Source organism: Paroedura picta, chromosome 2 (genome assembly GCF_049243985.1).
Source record: "Paroedura picta isolate Pp20150507F chromosome 2, Ppicta_v3.0, whole genome shotgun sequence".
Lineage (NCBI taxonomy): Eukaryota > Metazoa > Chordata > Lepidosauria > Squamata > Gekkonidae > Paroedura > Paroedura picta.
Genome location: NC_135370.1, coordinates 32,525,155 through 32,548,935, shown reverse-complemented (window position 1 = coordinate 32,548,935; position 23,781 = coordinate 32,525,155). Strand labels below are relative to the sequence as shown.

At 45.0% G+C, this 23,781-nt stretch overlaps 1 long non-coding RNA gene across 1 annotated transcript in view; it reads left to right on the top strand.

Annotated features, from left to right (window-relative positions):
* LOC143828628 (uncharacterized) overlaps positions 1 to 13,854 on the top strand; it is a 33,862-nt gene extending 20,008 nt beyond the window's left edge. Inside the window, exon 4 of the long non-coding RNA XR_013227774.1 lies at positions 13,645 to 13,854. This is a non-coding gene — a long non-coding RNA (uncharacterized LOC143828628). The remainder of the gene's footprint in view (positions 1 to 13,644) is intronic.
* Positions 13,855 to 23,781: the final 9,927 nt, after the last annotated feature.

Below are 23,781 nucleotides of genomic sequence, written 5' to 3'. Positions count from 1 at the left end.
GAATCCTGAACAGGGCTACCAACTTCCAGGTGGTACCCGGAGATACCCAACTATTACAATTGCTCTCCTAATGACCCATATCAGTTCCCCTGGAAAAAATGCCTGCTTTGGACAGTGGACTCTGTCATTAACCCTCCCTTCTCCAAACCTCACCCTCCCTAGGCTTCCCAACCAAAATGTCCACATATTTCCCAAACTAGATCTGGCAATCCCACTTCTGAAAGGAAGTCTACACAATCCACAAGACCTGACCAGGCAAACTTCCTGTAGCACCTCAACAGAAAAGCCCCGCTTCTTTTAGCTGCCAGCCTCACCTCTGAAGGTTACATGACAACATTCCCAGAAGATTGAGGAGTACAAGGCAGTTGAAGTAAGAACGAGTGCTTGTAGACTGGTCCAAACTCTTTAGATCAGTTCAGATGACTTGGATTGAGAACAGTCAATGAAGACCTTCCAGGAGCAGATACATTCTGGTGGCCTACAGTTTCCATGGTTGAAACACTAAAAGGGTGATCTTTCTGTTTTAGAGGTACTATTTTCCATCCTTTGTTCTGACACATGGCTGGAAGCAGCCTTTCTCAACTTTTTTACCATTGAAAACCCCCTGAAACATTCTTCAGACTCTGAGAAACCCCAGAAGTGGCACAAACGTGCGGAATATGGTTATGAAACATAGCTATGTCCAAGCCCATCCAGGGCCCCTCCCCTCCCCACCCCCTCCAGGCCCATCACTGGCCATTTTGGGAGGGGAAGCGGGTCAACATGACCACATATGGGCATATCACCCAATAAATGTATAACAAATTTTTAAAATATATTAAAAACTCATTAGCTCCCACCCATTCAGGAAACCCTTCCAGGGCTATCTAGAAACCCCAGGGTTTCGCAAAAGCCCTGGTTGAGAAAGCCTGGCCTACAGTTTCATGGTTGTAACGCTAAAAGAGTTCCCTTTCTGTTTTAGTAGCACGGTTTTCGGTCCTTGGTTCTGAGACACGGCTTGGAGATATTTCTGTCATTCGTCCAACACGATGCGTGCAGAGGGGTTTTAATTTGTGCACGGCGCCTGCAGAAATCAAGCCATTCCCTTCACACACAATGAGCACCGTATTTGGCCGGTTCAGATCCTATTTCCTCCCCCAGCTTTCCCCTCCCCCGGCTTCCAATTCCTTCCCTCCACCCAGCAGGCCCTCCGCAGACAAAACATCTATTCTGCTTCTAAATTTGTTTTTAATTTAGAAGTAGAATAGATCAGGGAGAGAACGGGGAGGGAGCCCAAGCTGTTAACATCACTGGCTTGGTCAAGCCCGGAAGAGACATAGAACAGACATTAGGAAACACTTCATACACACACACACACACACACACAAAGCCTTGTAGTTCGTAATGATTTAATAGCAGACATTTCTGGCTTTGAGTGAACCCTGAAATATCCCTGTACGACAGGATGAACGATAGGCGACCACTATTAATTTTCAGTCATAATGTCTGAAAGCCTGCTTTAAAAAATACATGCAGTATTTCCCCTTGATTTTGTCAGGTAAATACTAAATTATTTTGTCATAATAACTTTACAACGCTGTGTTTCACCTTCTCTTGCCTTGCCTGCCAAAGGTAATAGGGGTTGTTTTATTAGGCCCATAAATTGGCTCAACTGACTGATCCTTAGATCCTGTTTCCTGAACTTAACGAGAGATTCTGAACTATTAGGGAAAACACATCATCCTACATCGGGATTAAAAACCTGAGGAAGCGGGACAATAAGTCATGTTAATTTCTGGGAATGTTCACCAGGACAACGTTCCAGCCGGCGTCAGAAGGAGAATTACAACAGGCAGATCAAGGAGTATTTTGATGTTCTTCCAACACACACATACACAAACACACACACACAAACACACAAACCTTGTATTTCTTGGAATGCCTCTGTTCAAGCTAGTCAAACCTTTAGACCCACAAATATTTATATGAAAGAATCAAGACACTGGATGGCCAAGCCAAAAAATGTATTTTTGTTTTTGTAATCCCTACAGCAGTTTTAGAATGCTTGCTACTTTTTAAAGCAATGACGAAAGACAATAAGGTAACACCTCAACCATTTTTGTTATTATATGACATTTGGCATCGCCAAACTCCGAGGCTTCGTTCACTTACGCCAACCCTTGAGCTTCATCCATCACGATACCCAGTGTGACTGGTGAAGGCTACATGGATTCCAACGTTCTTTAACTTCCTGGATCATGGCCATGGTGCATAAGTCAGAATCAGAATCAGTTTAATATGGTACTAGGCCAGAATTCACATGACATTACAATATAAAGGCACTAGATATACAATTAGGAAAAGATTTCAAAAACAGGAAAAGATTCCAAACCATGGTAGTTAATAAAAATTTCAAATTAAAATGCAATTTAGCTAATAATGCTATCTTCACTTCAATATCTTCAGGGGTCACTACTGAAGAGCCAGTAAAGGTTGTTGTAGTTGTACTGAAGAACATTTACACTTTGTATATTGGAGACTGTAGAACCATTTGGTGAGTGAACCATATACACTTATCTATCGCCATAAGATTAAGTTTATTTTATTCCGATACATTTTCATCATTGGAAAGAATTCATTTAAAGAGGACCCATTAATAAAATACTAAGACTATCACATGTCACTAATGAAGATGCCGAAAACGGAATATACCTAGGAGTTCATTTTGATGATTTGGAAAGTTTGAGAAATTGTTTTCCATTTGAATAAACTGTTATCGCCCTTGCCAGCTTGAGTTGAAACTCATTTATTTTGCTTGCAAATTTAGCCATGGCAGAAGTTAGTTCAGTATTTTTTTTCTGACAGCTTGATTTTAAGCATCTCAGGATAAAGCCTAATTTGTGGGGGAAGTGAAGTAAATTCTCTTCTAATTTTGACCGTACGGTTGGCATTCAAGTAATACATGTTCTGATGTTTCAATACTCCCATCCTTATAGAGACATAACCGCTTGTAAATAGGTGTTTTTCTTAAAAAAAAAAAAAAAAAAAAAAGCCTTCACTGAAAGCAAATGGAAGCATTTTATAGTGAAATAACATAAATGTTCTCCTATGGTCAGGGATGATTAAACCAGATGGATACCTATCTGCGGGACCACTTATCTATTAATGCCCCCCGCAGGGAAAACTGGAAAAGCGGAGAATCTGAAGTGCATTGGAAGTACTTTAGAATAGCGATCCCCAACCTGTGGGCCGCGGACCACATGTGGTCCTTCGACTAATTGGAGGTGGGCCCCGAAGGACACCTTCTTCCCCCCCCCCTGGCCCTTTACTTCATCCCCCCCCAGCCCTTTACAACACACTTCATTGTTGTGGCGTGTCTGTATCTTATTTTGAATGGATGTTTAAACATTACCATAGCGATCAGAGAGCGTTAGGGCAGTGGTTGAGAGTAGAGGAGTAAACTACCCCCTCCCCACCGGGCCTCAGTAAAAGGGGTTGAGTGGTCCCCGGTGAGTGGTCCCCGGTGATAAAAAGGTTGGGGACCACTGCTTTAGAATCACTACAGTCATGTTCCTTAGTTTCTGGAGGTTTGCCTTCACCTTTCCGAACCTGCTTAGCTTCAGTCTTTCTAGAAGCAAAGCAAGTTTTCCTACATGAAGATGGCCAAGTGAAGATTTTCACACACATATCCAGTGCCATTTCCCCTTCCCATCCCCTCATGCCTGTCATTTCAAACCCCCTCCCCATATACATTCTACCAACTTCAAAAAAAACATTCAGGAGTGGGGCAGCAAGCACAAGGTGAAAAGGCACATAGATCAGAGAATCATTTGCATGGACACCCTGCAGCAACTACAAATGTCTCTGCATCCACAGAGGTCATGAATCCACAACAGGGAATCTAAACTTCTAGATTTTAAACTTTTTAAGACTGTTACTTGCCCCGGGCAATGTGTTTGACCAGGATATAAATAAAATATCATCATCATTATCTCTGTGTAGAAACTATGGATTCTGGATATGGTTTGTAAATGGAATTTCTGTTTTGGAAGTAGCCTCTATAAAGCATTGCACCCCCACTTGTATTCCCAGTATTCCTGAAGGGGAGTGCAGCAGCTTCTCTTTTTTTTTTCAATGGAAGTAGGAACTTCGGTGGTATCCAATCCAATCCCATTTCATGTAGAAATGGTTCCTGTTATTGTGCTCCTCTCAGATCTGCAAACTGGGTATGAGTTCCACCTTTGGTATAAGCCAACCCTTAGTTATTTATGATCCCACCATTTTGCCTTCCATCTGGCATGTGTATAAGGAGAAGAAATCTATTGCCCACTTGTCGTGCTGCCACACCCCTGCCCCATTTCACTTGGTTCTGCTTTGCGTTTGAGAGAGAGAGAGTGACAACAAGAGGCCACTGTTACCAAAAATGCAGTAGGGAATTGCATTGCAAGAGATTGGTAACTTAGCGAATGGATCGTTTGCCAATATTTACGAGATAATTGAACCCTTTTGAACTCAAGGCAGACAACTGACAACTACAGTAAAATAATAAAAAGAAATAGACAAATATATATCTGGCACACTACTAGTCAAGCGGATAGGAAAATAAAGGGGGGAATGGATTGCAATCAGTATATTTACTGGTCCTGGAGAGGATAGAGACAGAAAGCAACACGACCAGCGTGTAGGGTGTTCTGAATGGATCCGAATCAGAAGCATGTATTGGCTTGGCAAAGCCAGAGTTTATATATCATTTTGGGAGGAGGGGATCATGCTTGGTTCGTAGTGGGGGCGTGATAGGGGCAAGGTGAGCTGATGATGAAATTTTCCATGGGTAGCAAGTTGGGAAATAGCCTAGCCAGGCCTGGAATGGGTGTTAATGGATCTACACAAAAGGGAATAATCATGTCTTAATTAAGGTGACCAGATTGTCCCATCTGGGGGCACCTGGCAAATCGTACTTATGTTGAAATTAAAATATATATATTACAATGCTATTTTTGCGTTCTATGCGTTCTATGAATCAAGAACTCCCCCCCCCCCCCGGTCAATGGTGTCCTGCTTTACCAATGTTAAAATCCTTAGTCTTAATAGGTCTAGCTATGGGGGTGGGGAAAGCGATTTCCCATTGCAGATTGGCTTAAGAGTGATTCAGAGGTGTGAGACAAAGGAGATTGCCTAGAAGCCTCAAGGAAAACATGGCTTTGTCAGCCACTCGATCAGCAATGCAGTGGGGGAGAGAGAGGAGAGCAAGATGTGGCTCAGGCTACAGCTGTCATATCGAATCTGTGGCTAAAAGCAAGTTGGGAGGAAAGATGGACTCTGGGCCTCTTGGGTCTTGACAGACTTTTAACAGTGTCTGGCTTTGGCATAAGCCTAGGCTATTAAGGGTTACCACTGGTTGTTGTGGACAGAATGCTAGTCTATAGAGCAGGGTCCTCCCATACATAACAACAATCATGGGAAGGGCTTGGGAGAAAATTCATGAATTGCTAAACCTTGCATCATTGACATGCCAAACATGCATAAATCAGCTCAACCTATATTCAGAAGCCCAAACTTATTCCTTTATGTTTCCATTGCTCTGTTTTGTGTGTATAAGTGTGTGTGTTTGTGTGCACATGCATGTGCAAAAGCCCTTTAAAGATGCTTTGTGGGAGCAAGGGAAGGAGGAAGACATACTGCTGCATTACAAGCAGCAGTTAAAACGTTAACACTGGCAGGCATCCAGTATATACACAATTAAAGTTCCTGTAACCACCGAGAGCAGTCTGAGAATTCAGGTTGTCTTGGTGTATTATAGTCCTATTAACATAATATCTAATAACTTCAAGAGAAATGGATACAAGAATTGCCACTCTTAATTTCTCTCTCCTTCTTCCCTTATCTTCTTCATGCTGCTACTTTCAGGATCCTTATTCCCCAAGTATTTAGAAGTGTTCTTTTGAATCTGTTTGGATCTACTCATTGTGATTCATCTTTATTCCTTTTGCATTATATTTCTCATGGGAGAAAACTAGAACAAGACTGCTGTTCTTAAGTCACCATGCTCCTGTCTTAATATAGGGGAGAGGAGGAAGAAGAGTTGGTTCTTATATGCCACTCTTCTCTACCTGAAGGAGTCTCGAAGCGGCTTACAGTCACCTTCCCTTTCCTCTCCCCACAACAGACACCCTGTGAGGTGGGTGAGGCTGAGAGAGACTCCCTGGTGGAGACTCCCTGCCTCCCTCCCCACCACCTGGGCAGCTCCGCCAAGGCCTGGTGAGGCTGCAGCGAGACTGCTCATGTTGGGGGCACCTTACTTGACTCCGCCTTCTGGACCCCCTTGATGGGTCCTCTGGGGGTTGAGTGCCCTCCCTGAGGGTCAGTCAGGGAGGTGGAGGCACACACACACACATATAAACTCATACCCTTTCATGAAACCTTTGACCTTGTTTCCCGACTGGGTTCAGGCAAAGAGTGCACCAGAGTGCTCCTCACCTGGTTTGTTGGGGCGGGGGCGAGTGGGGCTGGCCCAATCTGATCGGCCCATAAGGTTCCAGGGACTGGAAACAGAGGCCAGACTGGCTCCGCCCAGGAGGGCTCTGTGCAAATATTTATATAGCTAAGTGTTAAAGATTGTGACAGGAATCCCATTCCTATTTATCTTGCAGCCTTACAAATTAGTCAGATCAAGAGCTGCCCGTATCAGAGCTTTTCCTGTTGTAGCCCCTACAAAGTGGAATGGTCTGCCTACCAAGGTCAGAAAAACTCCCATTCAACAGAATATGCAAAGCAGAACCCTTTAGGGCAGCCATTTTCAAACTTTTTACAGTTGATAAACCCCTGAAACATTCTTCAGGCTTCAAGAAACCCCAGAAGTGGTGCAATTATACAGAATATGTTTGGGAAACATAGCTGTGTACCCACTCACACAGCGTCCCTCCCAATCCCACCCCAGCATTGGTCATTTTGAGTACGGGGCCAACATGACCATATATGGTCATATCACCAAATAAACGTTTTTTAATTTTTTAAAAATAATTAATTAATTCCCACATATTTAGGAAACCCTTCCAGAGCAGTCAAGAAACCCCAGGGTGTCATGAAACCCTGACTGAGAAAGCCTGGTTGAGGGGAATATTTTTTATAAATGGAACGGCACTCAAAATTTTAAGGATGGTGAAAATGTTCTCGATGGGTTTTTTATGGTATTTGTTTTTTTTATTGCATGTTTTTTAATGGCATCAGGAGTCGTGCCACTGCTGCTCTCTTTGACAAACGAGGCCATGCTGCTGGAAAAGATTTTCACATTTGCGCTGCAGGGCTGAAGGGGCACAGTAGTGCCAGCCAGAGGTACTGACATTTTCGTGCTGCTCAGATACTTTCCCCATCAACGTCATGAGCTGCTGGACAACCTGTCACCTGAAAGAAAACAAGGATCTGCTTTTTGCAAGGAATTCTCCAAAGGCGTTCCCCATTGATGGCTTTTATCTCAACTATGTTCGCGACATTTACTTCCACTTACTTTATATATAGCATATGTATAGCATCCCCTCCATGGTTAAGAGATACAAGCCAGTAAAACACCCTATAAAAAAATTAACACACACGACAATAAAGTAGGAGAGGCCAGCAGCAAGATTAAATCACATAAACATGACTAAAACAGATTAATTAATGACGGCAAAGGAAAGAACACATTACATAAATTAAATTCACAGTAGAGTCCCAAACGTCTACCATCCAAGAATTATACAACTTACACTTTCACCAACTAAACACTTTCCTGCTAATGTTCCGAGGCAAAAGGTTTTAAATAGTGGACCCAGTCTCCATGCAATCGGTTGGATCCAGCCCAGTGGGTGAAAGGATGCAGGGACTTTTGTGGGTGGAATTACTTCTGCCCACGGAATATGACTTTCTCCCCTCCCCCTCCCAAAGGAACGGCCAAAAGACAAGAGGGGCAAGTGCCTTTAGACTCACCCTGGGGGGCCCAACCAATCACAGCCCTGGCCCCCAAAGGAGAGGGGAAAGAAGATGGGAAGGCCTCTGTCACTGTTTATGTTTGCCCCATCTGGGGCTCAGGCAGCTATTTCTGTGAAGGTTCCAGATTCTGTGATAGGGTTGTGAGTGTCTTGCATAGTGCAGGGGGTTGGACTAGATGACCCAGGAGGTCCCTTCCAACTCTGTGATTTTATGATTCTGGCAGCAGCAGCGGCTCCCATCTTCTTCACGCAGGGTGAAGACCTTTGGTTGACCTTGGTAGGGGGACTAGCAATGTAGTCCCAATAATTCTGGGTCCCCATCCTTTGCCCAGGGGCCCAGAATCAATAACACTGCCTTACCCTCCCATGGCATCCCTAAACGCTCTCTCCATCCCATTCCTGTGTTATCCCATCCTCAAAAGATGGCCTGATGACATTGTGCCCGTTCAGCCATCAGAAGACATTGGTTCCCAAAGCTAAAGGGCATGTTCATGAGCAAATTTCAGAAATCAGACAGTTGGACTAGATCAGTGGTCCCCAACCTTTCTGAGGCTGGGGACCGGCAGGGCATCGGGCCACGCCCGTGTGGACCACGGCCGCGCATCGGGCCGCACCTGCGGGCCATGCCTGCGCATCAGGCATTTGCCTGCGCATCAGCCCGCGCCTGCGGGCCGCACCCGCGCATCGGGCTGCGCCCATGGGCCACGCCCGCGCAATGCGCAGCCCGGCCCTGATTCCCTCTCCCCGCCCTCCCGCAGTAAGAAGCTTCCCGGGCCGCAAGCTTGCGGCCTGGGAAGTTTTTTACTGCGGGGGGGGGGCGGGGAGAGGGAGTCGCGGCCCGACACCGGGCCGCCGCCCGCAGGTTGGGGACCACTGGACTAGATGGCCTCTCTGGCTCCTTCCAACTCTATGATGCTATTATCTTCTTGGTGAATTCTGATCCCATTGTCCTTGGTGCTGACAAAAGGGATGACTTCAAGATCAGTGCCTTAAGTTTCCAGGTATTCCTTACCATAAATAAACTAAGGATCGCTGAGCAGACACCACGAAATGATGAACTTGAGATACAAAATATCCCACTTTCCCCTCTTGGATCTCACGAGAGCAGACACAGCGGGAGGGGATAAAAACTTTAACAAAATCTGGATGAGCAGTTTTTGGCTTGAAGGCCCTTAAGTGTTTGCAGTCGAAGCTCTTCAAAGCGTTCCGGTGGTGCGGATCTATTCATTTCAGTGGGGAGGGCTGTTCACCTGGGATGTATTTATCAGCCTCCACAATGTGACCTTGACAGTCTATCTCCTGTTGAATTAATAATCATAGCCTATATTATAAATGGCAGCACAAATGACATGCGTAAAGCAAGGGCTTGATTTACAGTGCTTTTATTTGAACATCCGATCTAACAGAGGAGAGAACAGCTTCCAGTCATTCCGCCTCAAACACGCACTCAACACCAGCCGTCCTCGTTCAATCATGGCATAGCATCCTTGCATCCCATTACGTGCTTATTGATAACTAGGGCTTCATTAGGAAGTCTGGTAATCTGACAAGCTTCGGCAGGAGAAAACTTCTGCCTCTGGCTGAGAGATTCACAGTTAGATCCGTGGGTTCAGAGGCCACAGAGTTCAGCTCTACCTTGTAACCCCGTTATAATGGTGTTAGGAACCAGGCGGTTGAGACCCAACAGATTCGCACAACAATCCTTTTCGGGCTTCAGGCCGAAGCTTTAAGTAAAAGTCTTTATTTGAAGAATCAGGACAAGGACCAGCATATTGCATAAGCTCATAGACAGGAATCTTGACAGAGACGCTGGGGAAAGGGATTGCATAGAATATATACCGTACGGGCCAACAAATCTGATAGCCCAGGGCCTGGTCTAGGCGTTTTGGAATCGTTTGCGTAGTGTGCAGCACCCAAACAGAGTGACCACTAGACTGGAAAGCCTTTTCTAAATTTTATTCAACTGCAGAACAACAAAATGACACGGGGGGGGGGGGTGTCCCAGAAAAGCCTGTGTGTCGAACAAAGGATTACATGAGACTTTATATTATTCCATTGAAGGCAGGGAAAGATGATGCTTTTTGAGTCAAACCAATAACCTGGGGTCTCCACCCCCTTGCATGTCCCACAGGACCATCCCATTGCCATTATGGTAAGTCACCGGAGAAAGGTTACAAAAAGCAATTTCTCAATCCTCTGATAACATAAACAATGGCATGATATAAGCAATGGTCTCTGGCCTTGAGAATAGAACATATCAGCCTTGGTAACATTTCAAAATACAATCAAGAACAGGAATAAGTTTTCTTCTTTTAGAAAACAATCTGGTACACTAAACTTCTCTTTACAGAACAATAATTAAGAAAAAAAATATTATTTCACTCTCCTATACATAAGGCTTGGAGGGGGGGCACAGAGATAGCTTTTGGTGGGAACATGGATTCACACAGAAAAAGGCAATAATGTTCTCTGATCTACAAGGTGTCAAAACAGCCCATCTGTCCATCTGGTGTTTAGACTGCGTTTACCAGAGAGGCCAGCCTTGGGCAAGGAGATAAGGGAGTAGACACAGGATGAGACTATGAAATACAAGAAGCGGATCGGAGGGGCATTGCTGAGAGGACCCGGTGATGTGCCACAACTCAGCTGGAGATCTGGGAGCATAAGGGAATAAACAACCTCAAAGAAGATGAAAACCGCAGAACTAAAGGTTCATGACAAATGGTACAAGAAGGCAAACTGAACCAAAACTGAGCTGGAACTGAGCTAAAGAACCCCACAGCTGACTCCGACTTATATTCAAAAGCAACACCATAGATCTTCCCGCCAGTGCATGCTATTGGCCAGTTTCATTTTAAACTGACTGGAGCTGGCAGATGGGATCTAGTTGCACATTGGTCAGTTATAGTGTAAGCTTATGATCCTGCCTTGAAACTCAAGCTTGGTCCTTGGCAGAACTACAAACACAGCACACATTATGATACTTGACCACCCCCCTCAAAATTCAAGCCGGAATGGGAGAAATGACCATTGTTCTCCAATGCCTACCCTGGAAATGAAGACAACATGAGAAAACATTGGTTTCAAGATACTTTTACGGGAAATAAAAGTACATTTTATCAAAAAGGCTTGCCTCTTGCTGAAGAGCATGCCGAATACCAAGGTGGAGAGAGTCATCACTCAGAGGACTGCAAGCAATTTCCTGCGAAACCTAATATCTTTGTCAAAGGGGAAGCCATTTCTTCAGAGATACAACTGGCAGCATAGGAACTCTTTAACTGTGGTGGAACTCGGTTCAATGTTTTATGGCCATTAACAGTAGCTTGCTGTTTATTATTTTAAAAGTATTAGTGCTTTTAAAATGCTTATGATTGTTTCAGCTGTAGTTCTACTATTGATGTCTGGCTTTACTTTTGTTACAAGACTTAAGTCTCAGCTTAGTCAGGAGCAGGGTAGGATGATAACTAAAAACTGTGGATTATCACATGGAGGTGGTGAGCTCTGTGCATTGGAGTGGGTCCATTGGGATGTCTCTTTCCCAGCTATTTGTTGCTGTGACTGCACTTTTAAAGGCTTGGAAGTGCTGTACAAACAGATAAAGGACTGGGAAGGGTTAATTCTTCACAGAGCCAGAGAGCCTTGAGTGACAGGTTATTCCAAGAGATCTGATTGGTTATCATCAGCTGGGCAGAAAAAGACATATAAACTGGATGCTGAGTATTCAGTCTGATTTCAGCCCTAGCTGAGAAGAGTCAAATTCTGTCCTGACTGAGAGTGGTTTAGCAAAGACAGGAGAACTGTGGAAAGTTGGCAAGGATCATTGGGTAGTGGATAAGTGGGTAAGACTAAGACCCCCATTTGGGCCAAAGATATTTTCCTACCTAGTCAAATAGGGAGTTAGCTCTGAAGAGTACAGGGATCCCTGGTCTGATCTGGTCTGGTTAGAAACTGTCCTTAGAGACCTTAAATTAAGAGACAGTTGGAAATTCAAGACGATTACTAGTGTTTCAAGAGAAGGGGTTTGGGTGTACTAGCCTTCTGGAAACCAAGAATGAGAGAACTCCCCCCCCCCTCAAAAGTGCACTAGAGTGTTTGGGAAAACCATGGAACAAATACCTCTCAACATAAAGGAATAAACTCTTATTAGTAGTCTGAAATATAAGAACTAAAGTCTGTGCATGCACTGATTTTATCTCAGAATTCTCCATATTGAGTTACCTCAGAAATTTTACCCCTGATTTCACTTGAATTTTCCCCACTATGTTGAATAAATATTTTGTTCATTTGAAATAAACTTCTTGAGTGCTATTTAAATTGCATAAATTGACATGGTTAACCCCCATTCTGGGTTAAGCTCCCATTCTTTCCCTTGGGTTCCTGGGCTGTGTAAACAACTGAGACAGGGTGAGATTGCGAGAATTCTTCAGGAAATGAGAAAATAGATAACTGTTGGGATTTTAATTTTTTTTTAACAAATTTTTGTTAGATAGAAAAATACAAGTACATTAATAAGATCCATCATATTGCATGAAATAAAAATATAAAGTACAGTAAACCCTGATTGTGAATACTGATAATTATATAACTACTAGTAATCAAGCCCGCTGTAATCAAAATACAGCGGGCGCTAAGTAAGGGCCGGTGGCCTGACGCGTCGGAGGCACGGCTCGCAGTTGCTCCCTTTTCGCCAGGGCGGGAATCGCTTCGCGCCTGCCGATTGGCCCCGCCGATGGTCTGTCCAGAGGAGGGGGCCAATCGGCACCCTTCCTCATCCCAGACAGAGCCCGCCCTAACTCCTCTCCCTAAGCCCTTACGGCTTTACTTAGTCCGCGGCGGTGCCGCGGGCAGGGTTAGGATAATATCATTTATAATATCCCCCACCTTAACTGTTGGGAATTTTCAACTACGGTCAGTCCTAAGTCCAAGAAAAATAGAGTTGCAGAGTAACAGAGCATTTGCAGTTATTGGTTACCTTTGTGGATTAGGCAAAGATCCAAACTCACAGTGCTTTGGGGTTTAAAAGGAATAATTTTTACTGGAAAAATTATACATGAATATATATTAATCTGCTTCAGTCTCCTTACTGAAGCAGTGAACAAAATTTTAAAAGACAGTTACAAACAACACATTGCAAGCTCCCATGGCTAGGCTGCAAGCAGGACTACATGCCCATCACCACCAGATGGAGAGAGCTGACAGCCTAATAGAAGGTCTTTCTTCCTTGCTAGCCAAGATCCTTGTCCTTCTGGAGAAAGAGGAAGTGGACAGTGCCTGTCTTAAACAAAGGGAACTCCTAGCTCTATGTGCTCGGAAATTTCCACTCCACATGACAGGTAGGCCTTGTAGCAACTTCAGCAACTTCTGAAGACTCCAAAGACCTCACCTCATCCGGGACCCCTTTCCACAAAGTCAAATGGAAAAAGCCCAGGTTGATGCCAATAGCCAACAGATGGATGCCTGACAATTATAGTTGGATCCTTCTAATATTTCACGTCTTCCGATGGTTTTACTCCTGTTTTATTGTCATCACAAGTCTTCAAAGAGAATATAGCTGTGACTCAATCAGTATGGTGTGGCTCATAGGTCATGTAGGGAGGATGGTTCAGTAGGAAGTTTTTAGAAGGAGCATGGGGGAAGGGAAGTTACGGGTGGTTCCAGCAAGGTTTTACTGGATCTCACTCCATTCTTTTTCTCTCCACAGCCCCTGCACCACATGTCTTTGTCCTTGCAGATCCCATAAACTTAAAACTTGCCTTCTGGGCAAGTACGTTTTTCAGAGTTGCTGGATCCTACCCTATGTGTAATGCCGAAAGAAGAAAGCCTGGATTTTTCATCATTTTTTCCACACGAGCACTGATATATGTTCTGAAATTATTGCACATCACTTTGTCTCAAACAAAGCCAAGCAAAACAGTCTTGAAACACTGCCACCTAGTTTTAGCATAAGGATTGGCATCACACAGCTCCACTCAACTGTGTCGTTAATTTTTTTTTAAGTTGCATTTGCTACTGTCCATTCATCGATCAGCAATAAAACCATCCTGACAGGCCTGATTTAGATGTGCTATGGTCCAGGATTTGATGAATGTCTGACAGCTGGCTATTTTGGCTGCTTCTACAGAACCTTAGTTGGCAGCATTTGTGGAGCCTTAAGGTTTGATTGGCTGGGAAGGGGTTCTTCACCTTGTTAGGCTTCCAAAATGTTTTAGTTATATTCTTAGATTCCTATGCCCAAAGGCAATAAAATCACCAAGTGGCTTTTATGACCCTGAAGTTCATTCACGTGAGAAGAAGAAAAACAAGTTTGCTGTTCAATGGGAATTTTAGTGCTGCTAACAGCTCGATCCTCCACTGAGATATACCCTTCTAAGATCACTGACTTTGAAGGCTGTAACTCTACTTAGGACCGCACTGTAATAGAGTTGTTGGTCCATCATACCAACCTTGCTGAGTGCATACAGATGAATAAGGTGTGGCCGGTCCACGTATACTTTTGTTTCTTTTATTGGGTTTCTATGATGCCCTTTCCCAAAGGTCCAGGATGGACCACAATAAAACAATAATTTCAGATGAAATACATAATATATAAGACTAGGGGCAAAGCCCGTTGTCTCCAAGAATACAACGGGCGCTAGAGCTTGGCAGTGGGAAGAGGAAGGGGAGGAGTTGTCCAGTCTGTAAGGGCATGGGGTTGAATGTTGAGGCCTACTGCACAGGGTTGTTGTGCAGATGAAACAGGAGACAAAAAAAAAACAGTTTCATCTGCAGAATAACGCTGTGCAGTGGCCTCAAACCTGCAGAGAGTTGCAAAGAAGAAAGACACATGGCTTGGCTGTGTCTAACCCCTGGCCAGAGCAGTATTTTAAGTGAGAAGGGGCTTTTCTGTGGCCTCCCTGTCAGGCAACTGTTTGGCAGAAGGGAATAGTCCCCCCCACCCTCAAAAGGAAGGCCCTCAGTCTCCCCTGTGTTGCTCTCTGAAGGAAAATGCCTCCTTCCCCTCAGTCAGGGCCTATCAGAGGCTCCTTCGCAGCAGGCCTGAAGGGGGGAGGGGGAAGAGGAGCCCTCTGCAGCCTCCTGCCAGCTCTGTCAGGGTTCTGAGGCCATTTGCAGTTTGGACATGGCAGTTAGGGCAGCCTTTGGGCGAAAAGGGCTGGCGCAGCCTCTGTTCTCACCCCCCTTGGCAGCCCTGCTGACTTCCTCTCCCTGCGGAGAACGCATAGAATGCGGAGAAATCATAGAACGCATAGAATGCAAAAATAGTATTGTAATATATATGGGTCAATCGACCGAATAAACATACTGAGTATTGTAATATATATATTTTAATTCCAATGTAAGTACAATTTGCCAGGTGCCCCCAGATGTCCCTCCAAAAGTGGGACAATCTGGTCACCTTATACATGTGCTACTAAGATAAACTACATCTGGATGGGCTTTTGGATTGACCCAGCCTGACCATTAAGGAACATTATGTTTCAGGCGTTCTGTGACATTCCTAGGTGACCACCACCAGTCCTTTACCACAGGTTTGCCTGAACTGCTGAAACTCTGCAGCACATGTGTATTTTGATGGCAGCAGCTCTGTTCATTCTCAAATCTCCTGCGTCACGCTGACAATGTGTTGGAAAACTTCAGCAGAGCAAATATAGTGCAGTGGAAAGAAAGCAGCACAGGGACACGTGTGTTTGGCTTCTAAGAAAAGTTTACTACAAAATTAGGGAAAGGGTTACCTGGGAAGAAAGACAACAGGAGCCTAACTAAGACATCTTCCTAGTTCTGCTCCATCTTGCTTGTTCACTCATACTGACCCCGAGAACAGAGGAAAGGAAGTTTCTCCAGGAAACTTCACTCCCTTGTGTATGTGCTGAAGACCATCTCCAATATATTGATTAGCCAATAATCTTGTTATCTTATTACGAATAAAACCTCCCCTTCTTCAGTGGGAAGCATCTACTCTACACTTAATTGGTCCTATGCTAAACTTACTACATAACTCACAGAAACCTCAACTTAGCCCTTTCATGACCCTTGGATAAACCAACACAAGGCCATAGCTATCTTTTGCCCAATACTCCTGGACAGTCATAGTCAAAAGCAGTATTTTCCCCAAGCCAAATACAGGGAGCTTGGTGCTTCTCCAAACTCATCCATTATCCCAAATGCTGCATAACAAAAAACAAAAGCTATTACTAAGGAACAAGTTTATGAGTGGAGAAGTCTATTTTTTTTATCCCATAGGTCCCATTAAACTCTCAACCTGAAAACAAAATGTAGTAAGCAGTGGTATGGTTGTTTTCTGACATTAATCAATGTGGGCTTTATCATTCTCTTCAGGCAAATCTACAGTCTCCAGTCCTTGCCAAAACACACACATACACCCCATATTGGGAGAATGTGTGGTTGGCAGATTGTTGCATTCACTTGGCCTTTTGACAATTCTAAATACCTCTCTGTTGGCTGAAAGAGAGAAGTCAAAGGAGCACATCTGGAAATATCTACAGTAGTATCCTTATGATGCATGGAGTTTTAAGCATTTATATCCAGTTTCTCAAAGCAATTTAACCAATTTTTCTCCACATTCTATTTTATCATCAGAACTGTTTGAGGGCATGTCACCTAGCCAGTGACAAAGTGGAGGTTTGAACTGGTGTCCCCTGGATCCTCCTACTATACTCCAGGATTTCCCAACCACAGTACCAAGGTACCATATGGCACCACAAGGGCCCCTCAGTGGTACCATGGTATGAGAGTTTTCACAATGGCAACTGGGGAGAGCCCTCCCACTGTGCAAATGAAAAAGTGTTGTTTGTTTGTTTTTAATCTACCCTTAATTGGACAGGTTGACCTGCGCCTTCCAAAAGTGGGCAGTGATGGACCTGGAGGGGATGGGAAGGTTAAGGGGAAGGGTTTCAGCCATTTAAACTTTTGCTGCCCAAGGGTCCTCTGGGGGCATGGCAGGGAGGTGTGGCCAACTGACATCACTTCCTGGTACCTCGAAGCCTGGAAAATATTTGACCTCAAATATTCAACCTCAAAAGGTTGAAATAAGCTACTCTAGACCACAACACCATGCTGCCTTGACTCTGGATTCTAAAAGACTTTAACTCTTCAATTGTGCTACAAAAGAGAACCAGGGCAGAGTCTGCACTTACTTTCTTTATTCCATTGTCAATCCTGTTGAATTCAGATCGCTTTGAACTCGGGTCTTCCTCTTTCCCCCCCTCCCCATTGAAACAGGAAAGTCTTCTGCACGTGGTTAGGGAGGCTCAGAATGTGTGTGTGGGGGGGGGGGGAGCCAAGCCTCTTTCTTTCTTTTCTTGAAGTGGGGGGGGGGAGAGGAGCCGGGCAGGGAGCCTCTTTCTTTTCTTGGAGGGGTGGGGGAGAGGATTGAAAAAGGCAGAGGAGGGAGGAAAAATCCAGGACCAACAGAAATTGAGAGAAATTAGGGGCTTCTCCTTTAAGGCAAGCGTGTCACATTACCAGGTGTAGCCTATCAGAGGTTCTCTACCACGGAGCTTTCTTTCCCAATGGATATTGAGGATTAAAAGCAGTCTGAGATATCGCACAATAAAGGTAGGGTCACTCCGGATCAATCCTTCTTGCTGCAGAAGGAAAATTTAAATCACCCCAAATCCAAACGGAAATCGCATTCTGTGTAGAGGGCAGGGACTGAATCGACCTGGGTTTGGAATAAAAGCTCCGTGCAGTTTACACCCAGGTTCCATTGAAAGGAAGTGATGGATTGCCCATTTTTCAGCACTTTCAAAATCCATTGCCAAAAAACCGCAAGCATGCTTCTTGGCTTCCTCCTTGCTCTTGTTCCTCCACCGACTTGCAGGTCTCTCTCAGTCATGGCTTGTTTTCCAGTCCATCAGTCTGATTTGAGCTGTGGCCATCGATTGTTACAACTGAGTTCTTGTGTCCACCCCAGCCTCTACTTCCATTACAGTCTACAGGCTGAAGTCCAAAAACTTCTTAGCTCGTCTCCTCTGCAGCCATTGTGGTTTGAATCTCATCCAACTTTTCCAAACATCTGTCCAGTTTATACTTGTGTTACTCCACCAAGCATGCTCAAAAATAAAGACAGATGATGATGGATTAACTCTCACCTTTCCTGAAAACGAGGCAGTGTCTACATAGATTCCTCTGTGATACTTGTGCAGCGTATTTCCATGACACAGCTGGTGATAAAAGAACTACTTTGTAATGTTTATAAATGCCTTGATAAGAGCTCACGCCATGCCATGCTTGTTATGCATCCATGCTTGGCTGGCTCATGTATGAATGTTTAAGGACATCTTGCTGTCCTTTTTCCATTGGAGGCTCTGCTGATGCAAATATTCCATGAACAGGCAGACACATTTGCCACTAGCCATAAGCTCACCCACCTCACCCCCAGGAACTGGATAGGTTCAGAAAGAATTGACCTTAACCCTTAGCTGTTCATTTCACAGGCTTTTTATTGTCTATTCCGCAAGTTTCAAAAATCATTCACATTCATTTGGATTTTGCTAGTTATAGTGTAGTGGGTAGGAACGCTGACTTCTAATCTGGCATGGCAGGTTTGATTCCCCGCTCCTTCTCCACGTGCAGCCAGCTGGGTGACCTTGGCCTTGCCACAGCACTGATAAGGCTGTTCTGGCTGAACAGCCATGTCAGGGCTCTCTCAGCCTCACCTACCTCACAGGGTGTCTGTGATTGCAAGCCGCTTGGAGACTCCTTCTGGTACAGAAAAGCAACATATGGCCCATTCTGCACAGCGGCAGCCATGCTGGGCAACCGCCAATGCATTGCTGCAGAGTTGCATGCTCCACAGCATTCTGTGTCCCCATGGAGGGAACATTTGAGTGCCAGAGCTACTCCAGCGCCAAAACGTGCCCTGCAGGGGACACATTTCAGTGGGACACTGAATGTCCCACTGAAATGTGTCCCCCTGAATAACACAGCAGCGGCATAATGGGGCTGTGGGGGGAGTTAATGTTGCAGGAAGGTGGGATTCTGTGGAATGCAATCCCACCTGTCCACAACATTTACAAAAGCCCCTGTCCACCTCACCCCATGGCAAAGTGCTGCAAAGCAAGCAACATGGGCATTTGTTGCACTCTCTGGGCCACCATAGGGCATGGAGGAACTGGGCCTGAAGCATCCTGATAATGTGTGGATCCTGGGAAAATGCAATATGTAGTAAGGGTCTCAGTCCCTGGAGGCTTTGGGAGTCTGAGGTTGCTCCTGTACCCTGAAAGGTGCTTGTAAAAAAATGTAATTTATTTTAGAAAAAACTATGGACACAATTGTATATGGATTTTTAAAATTATGTCACCAAACAGTGGCACAAAAACAAGAGGTCTGCGTGGACCCTTTCTGGTTCCCAAACTATCATCCTCTTACGAAATCTTCCCTCTGGTTTTCTCATTCTTTCGCCTAAAGTGGCAGGCCTCCCCTCCATGTTCTTCCCAAGTCAAAAGTACCCATTTATGGCCCGCAGGCGAACCCTAAACTTGTTCCTTCATTGTTTGGAATAGGAATGCTTCAAATGCCTCTCCTGTATATCCCCAGTCCTGCATTCACTGTAAATTGTCAAAATTCTTCCAGTGTTTGGGAGGTCACCGCTCTGTCATTCTCTGCAAAGCATTTGTCTTTTTCACACGGCTTTCTGCCAAGAAACTGAGCTGCCTTCCTCCAACGTCTGGTCCCCGTGTCTTCGAAACCAGGAAGCAGTCGGGCAAAATTAATGTAAGGAGCCTGCAAGATTTATAAAGTTCTCTGTGTGAAAGTTTAGCTTCCTGTGTCCGTGGGCCGCTGAAGCTGCTGGCAGGCGGTTGGTCCGATCACCATACAAGGCAATCCACGAGAGCCAGAGAACAGAGAGTGCACTTACACTACACATGGGTCATTTACCTCTCTGGAAAGAATGACTCTCCTTTGGCTCCTATAATATACATTCCTCCTACCCCCATCGGAACTGTTATAGGATTTCAGATGCACTAATAATTGTGGCGAAATTGCACCCTTTGAGAGAAGGAGGAGGAGAAGGAGAAGAGTTGGTTGTTATGCCGCTTTTCTCTACCCAAAGGAGTCTCAAAGCGGCTTACAATCTCCTTCCCTTTCCTTTCCCCATAAATGACACCCTGTGAGGTAGGTGAGGCTGAGAGAGCTTCTGACAGGACTGCTTAGTGAGAAAAGCACTATCAGGGCTGTGACTAGCCTAAGGTCACCCATCTGGCTGCCTGTGGAGGAAGAGCGAGGAATCAAACCCAGCTTGCCAGATTGGAAGTCGGTGCTCCTAACCACTACACCAAGCTGGCTCTATTAACTGGATACCGTTGCTTCCAGTCTGAAAAATGCCGATCTGTGGCTGGTGGGAGAGGAGCCTTCTGGGTTGGTTTCTCTAGAGACCATGGAGACAACAGGAAAGCTGGACATAAACAAAATAGTGATGTGGAGGTCATAGGCATGAACCATCCAGATTTGGATTTTGGCTGGATTGGGCTGATAGTTCTGAATACTGTAAAACTCCTGTGAATGGGATCTCCTTTTAAAATGGACAAATTGAGTTTTATTTTGTATAGATGGAATGCTCGTTTTATTAGATCTGAGATCCAAGCTCTAGGAGAAGTGAGAACGCCTTGGGATGTCCGCCGGCTGCAGTGAAGTCAACAACTCCATCTTGAGGAATTTGTGGTGATCTGATGGTGGTCCCTGAAGAGGATAGGGATTGGGGGATTGGGTGGCATTATTTATTCTGTACATCCCACTCCCTGAAACTGCCCGTTCTTGCAGAGGAACTTATCTCTGAGCGACCCCATCGCTCTGCTCACGTCAAATGGTGAAGGCTTGGCTTCTAGGTGCCTCATCTTAGGATTCACGCTTTTGAACTTGCACCTGAACACTTCCCTAGGGGCATGTTCTGGGGGGGGCATAACTCAGACCCCAGAGGTTGATGGGTGTGCTCTGGACCTGTGTGTTTCAGCTGGAGGGGCTGTGAGAGTTGGGGGCACGCTTGCCATGCTTGTGTGGTGTGGCTGGGGTGCCTACCAAGCTATCGTGGGACTACTGTGGAGAGCCCCTGTTGGAACTCCAGGGACACCTGTCTTTCTGTCCCTCAGAACCTGCCTTTGGAGGCTTGCACGGGGGGGGGGGGGGGCTAGGGGGGAGGCCTACCTAGTGAAGGTTCCCTGTGAGTCTGGTATCACTGGATCGTTCCTGAGCTATTCCATAGACTCCTGTAACTGCAGCTGTGTTTTCTAGAGAGAGCCCTGGGAAGACCTGGGAGGGGGAGGACTGTAACTAGGACATCAGAAATGTAACCTGCAACCAACTTGGATGATAGAAGAGTGGGCGGTGTTTGTTGTAGGTAGCCGGTATTCTATACAGTTTTGAACCTGTGCTTGACATTTTTCCTGGAGCATCTTATTGGGAGGACTTTAGTCTAATTTGGACCCCCTAAGTCTAATATGCACATAACTCGGAGAGCACATAGAGGACCATCAGCAGGAGGCCTCCAACAAGTTTAATACCTCTAGCCTACACAGACTGCATGCTATACACGCTGGAATTGCCTGAATCTGTGTCTGTTATTATCAAAGATACTGTCTTTGAAGGGCCCTAATTCAGGGGCAAGTGAAGCATGAGGCTGCTTGTTTATCTTTCTTTTCCTGAAGGAGCGGGTGGGGGAAAGGAAGGGAGGGGAGGCAGCAGCCTCACAGAGAACGAGGGGAGGAAAGTAAATCCAAGAGGCAAATCTCTGCTCAGAGAATTGTGGGCTTTTGGAACGCAGTCACTTTAAAACAGACCCCAAAATGAAGGCAAAAATAAGTCTTGCGAGGGAATGGCAACTGGGAACCAGGCAGTCTTTCAACCGACGCCCTGACCAATCAGCAGCAGACTGCTTCACTACGTCAGAGTTGGAGGCATAGGGCAGGAATACTGGGGCTCTCGGAGGTTTCCTCAAATGTAGCAAGCTATACCCACTCCTGGATGGCATGGAGGAAAGAAAGTGTCACCATGGATCAATCACAGATGTTGCAGAGGGAATATTTAAAGTGCTAAAAATCAAAATGGGAATCGAATAATGTGTAGATTACTTTCTTTCATTCGGGGTCACCTGGGATAAAAAGCCCAGTGCAGATTCACCCCAGTTCATTTAGCATCAGAAAGGTTGTACCAGTTGTGAACTGGGCATTCCACAAACCAAACCACATCTTTCTGGTTCATCCCGATCCCTATCGCTGATTTAGGAAAATAAGCCAGCTGGATAGCCATCTGACAGAGAGGCTGATTCTGTGAAGATTGAAGGGGGTGGCAGGTTCCAGTGGATGAGCAACAGGGTTGTGAGTGTCCTGCATAATGCAGGGGGTGGACTAGATGACCCATGATGTCCTTTCTAACTCTGTTATTTTATGATTCTCTAGTGTAGTGGTTAGGAGTGGCAACGGCTAATCTGGCTAGCCGGGTTTGATTCCCCGCTCCTCCTCCACATGCAGTCAGCTGGGTGACCTTGGGCTCGCTACGGCACTGATAAAGCTGTTCTGACCCAGCAGTAATATCAGGGATCTCTCAGCCTCACCTCCCTCACAGGGTGTCTGTTGTGGGGAGAGGAAAGGGAAGGCTACTGTAAGCTGCTTTGAGACTCATCTTGGTGGAGAAAAGCAGCATATAAGAACCAACTCTTCTTCTTCTTCTAATTAACAGATTTAGAAAAATGGGGGGAAGCTTTCAGAAATAACATCTTATAGGATGCAAGTACTCAGAACTTAAATATCATGTTTGAAAGCAGATATTCTAAACAAAATTTGTTCTGTTTCAATGCAATAATATAGTTTTGTTACTATAAAATCCCAAGGATCTTCAGGAAAAAAATGATTAAGGAAGGCCTCCAGATTTCAATGTGGGACTAGAGTCATGAAACCAACCATGAAATATTATCATTTCCATGCGGGAAGGCAAGTTCAAAATTGCCTTTTGTTTAATATTCCATTTATGGCACTCATGTAGATCCTAATCAGATGGGAAATCCATCCTAACGTGGTTGTCCCTGAACTGCACAGGAGGGTAATAAATGAGAGCAAATTCTGCTACTGCTCTATCCAAATCTGTGCTTGCTTTTGCTCCTCTTTCAGAACACATGAAGAGCTCCCCAGTGAATGGTCCCATATCATGAAATGAGCAACAGATCTCTCCTAATGAAGGGGCCTCTGGAACAGAACTGGCAACATCCAAGCCAAGTGAAAACAATGATTGAACAGTTAAGTACACTCTGGATTTAGTGACTTTAACCAGCCCCTTAGCTCCCTTGGCTATCAATTATGAGCCAGCATTTATAGGCCTACCTTTATGTGCTAACAATGTTGACTCTCAAGACAGCTAGTAAATCACATCATGGTTGAATAACAAGAGTAGATTAAAGTTGCCTGGAAGGGTCAAAGGCGGCATATATGTTGTCATAATATCTTTTTGTTGGTGAGTGTTAGGAAGACAGATTCACGTAGAGGGGCCTCTTGCTGACAATGTTGTGACATCACCAGTGATGTGCAGACATCATCTCTAGGTCAACCAAGAAGTGATGTCATCATGTTGTAACGATGCCCTAGCATTTTGATCCCAGTGCTGTGGTTCAACCATAGAGTTTTGATGAATGCTAGAGCATTGCCAGATATGGTGATGTCAATTCTGGGTCATACCAGAGGTGACATACCAGAAGTGATCCCTCCAGTTTTCTCCACCACCAGCTAAGGAGAGCCAAGTCCAACTTCTCTGCCAATCCACCAAGCTGTTGCAGTCCAGGGTAGTGAAGGAAATGAGGGCGGAAAACTGCAATAGAAACCCTTCTCTCAGTACT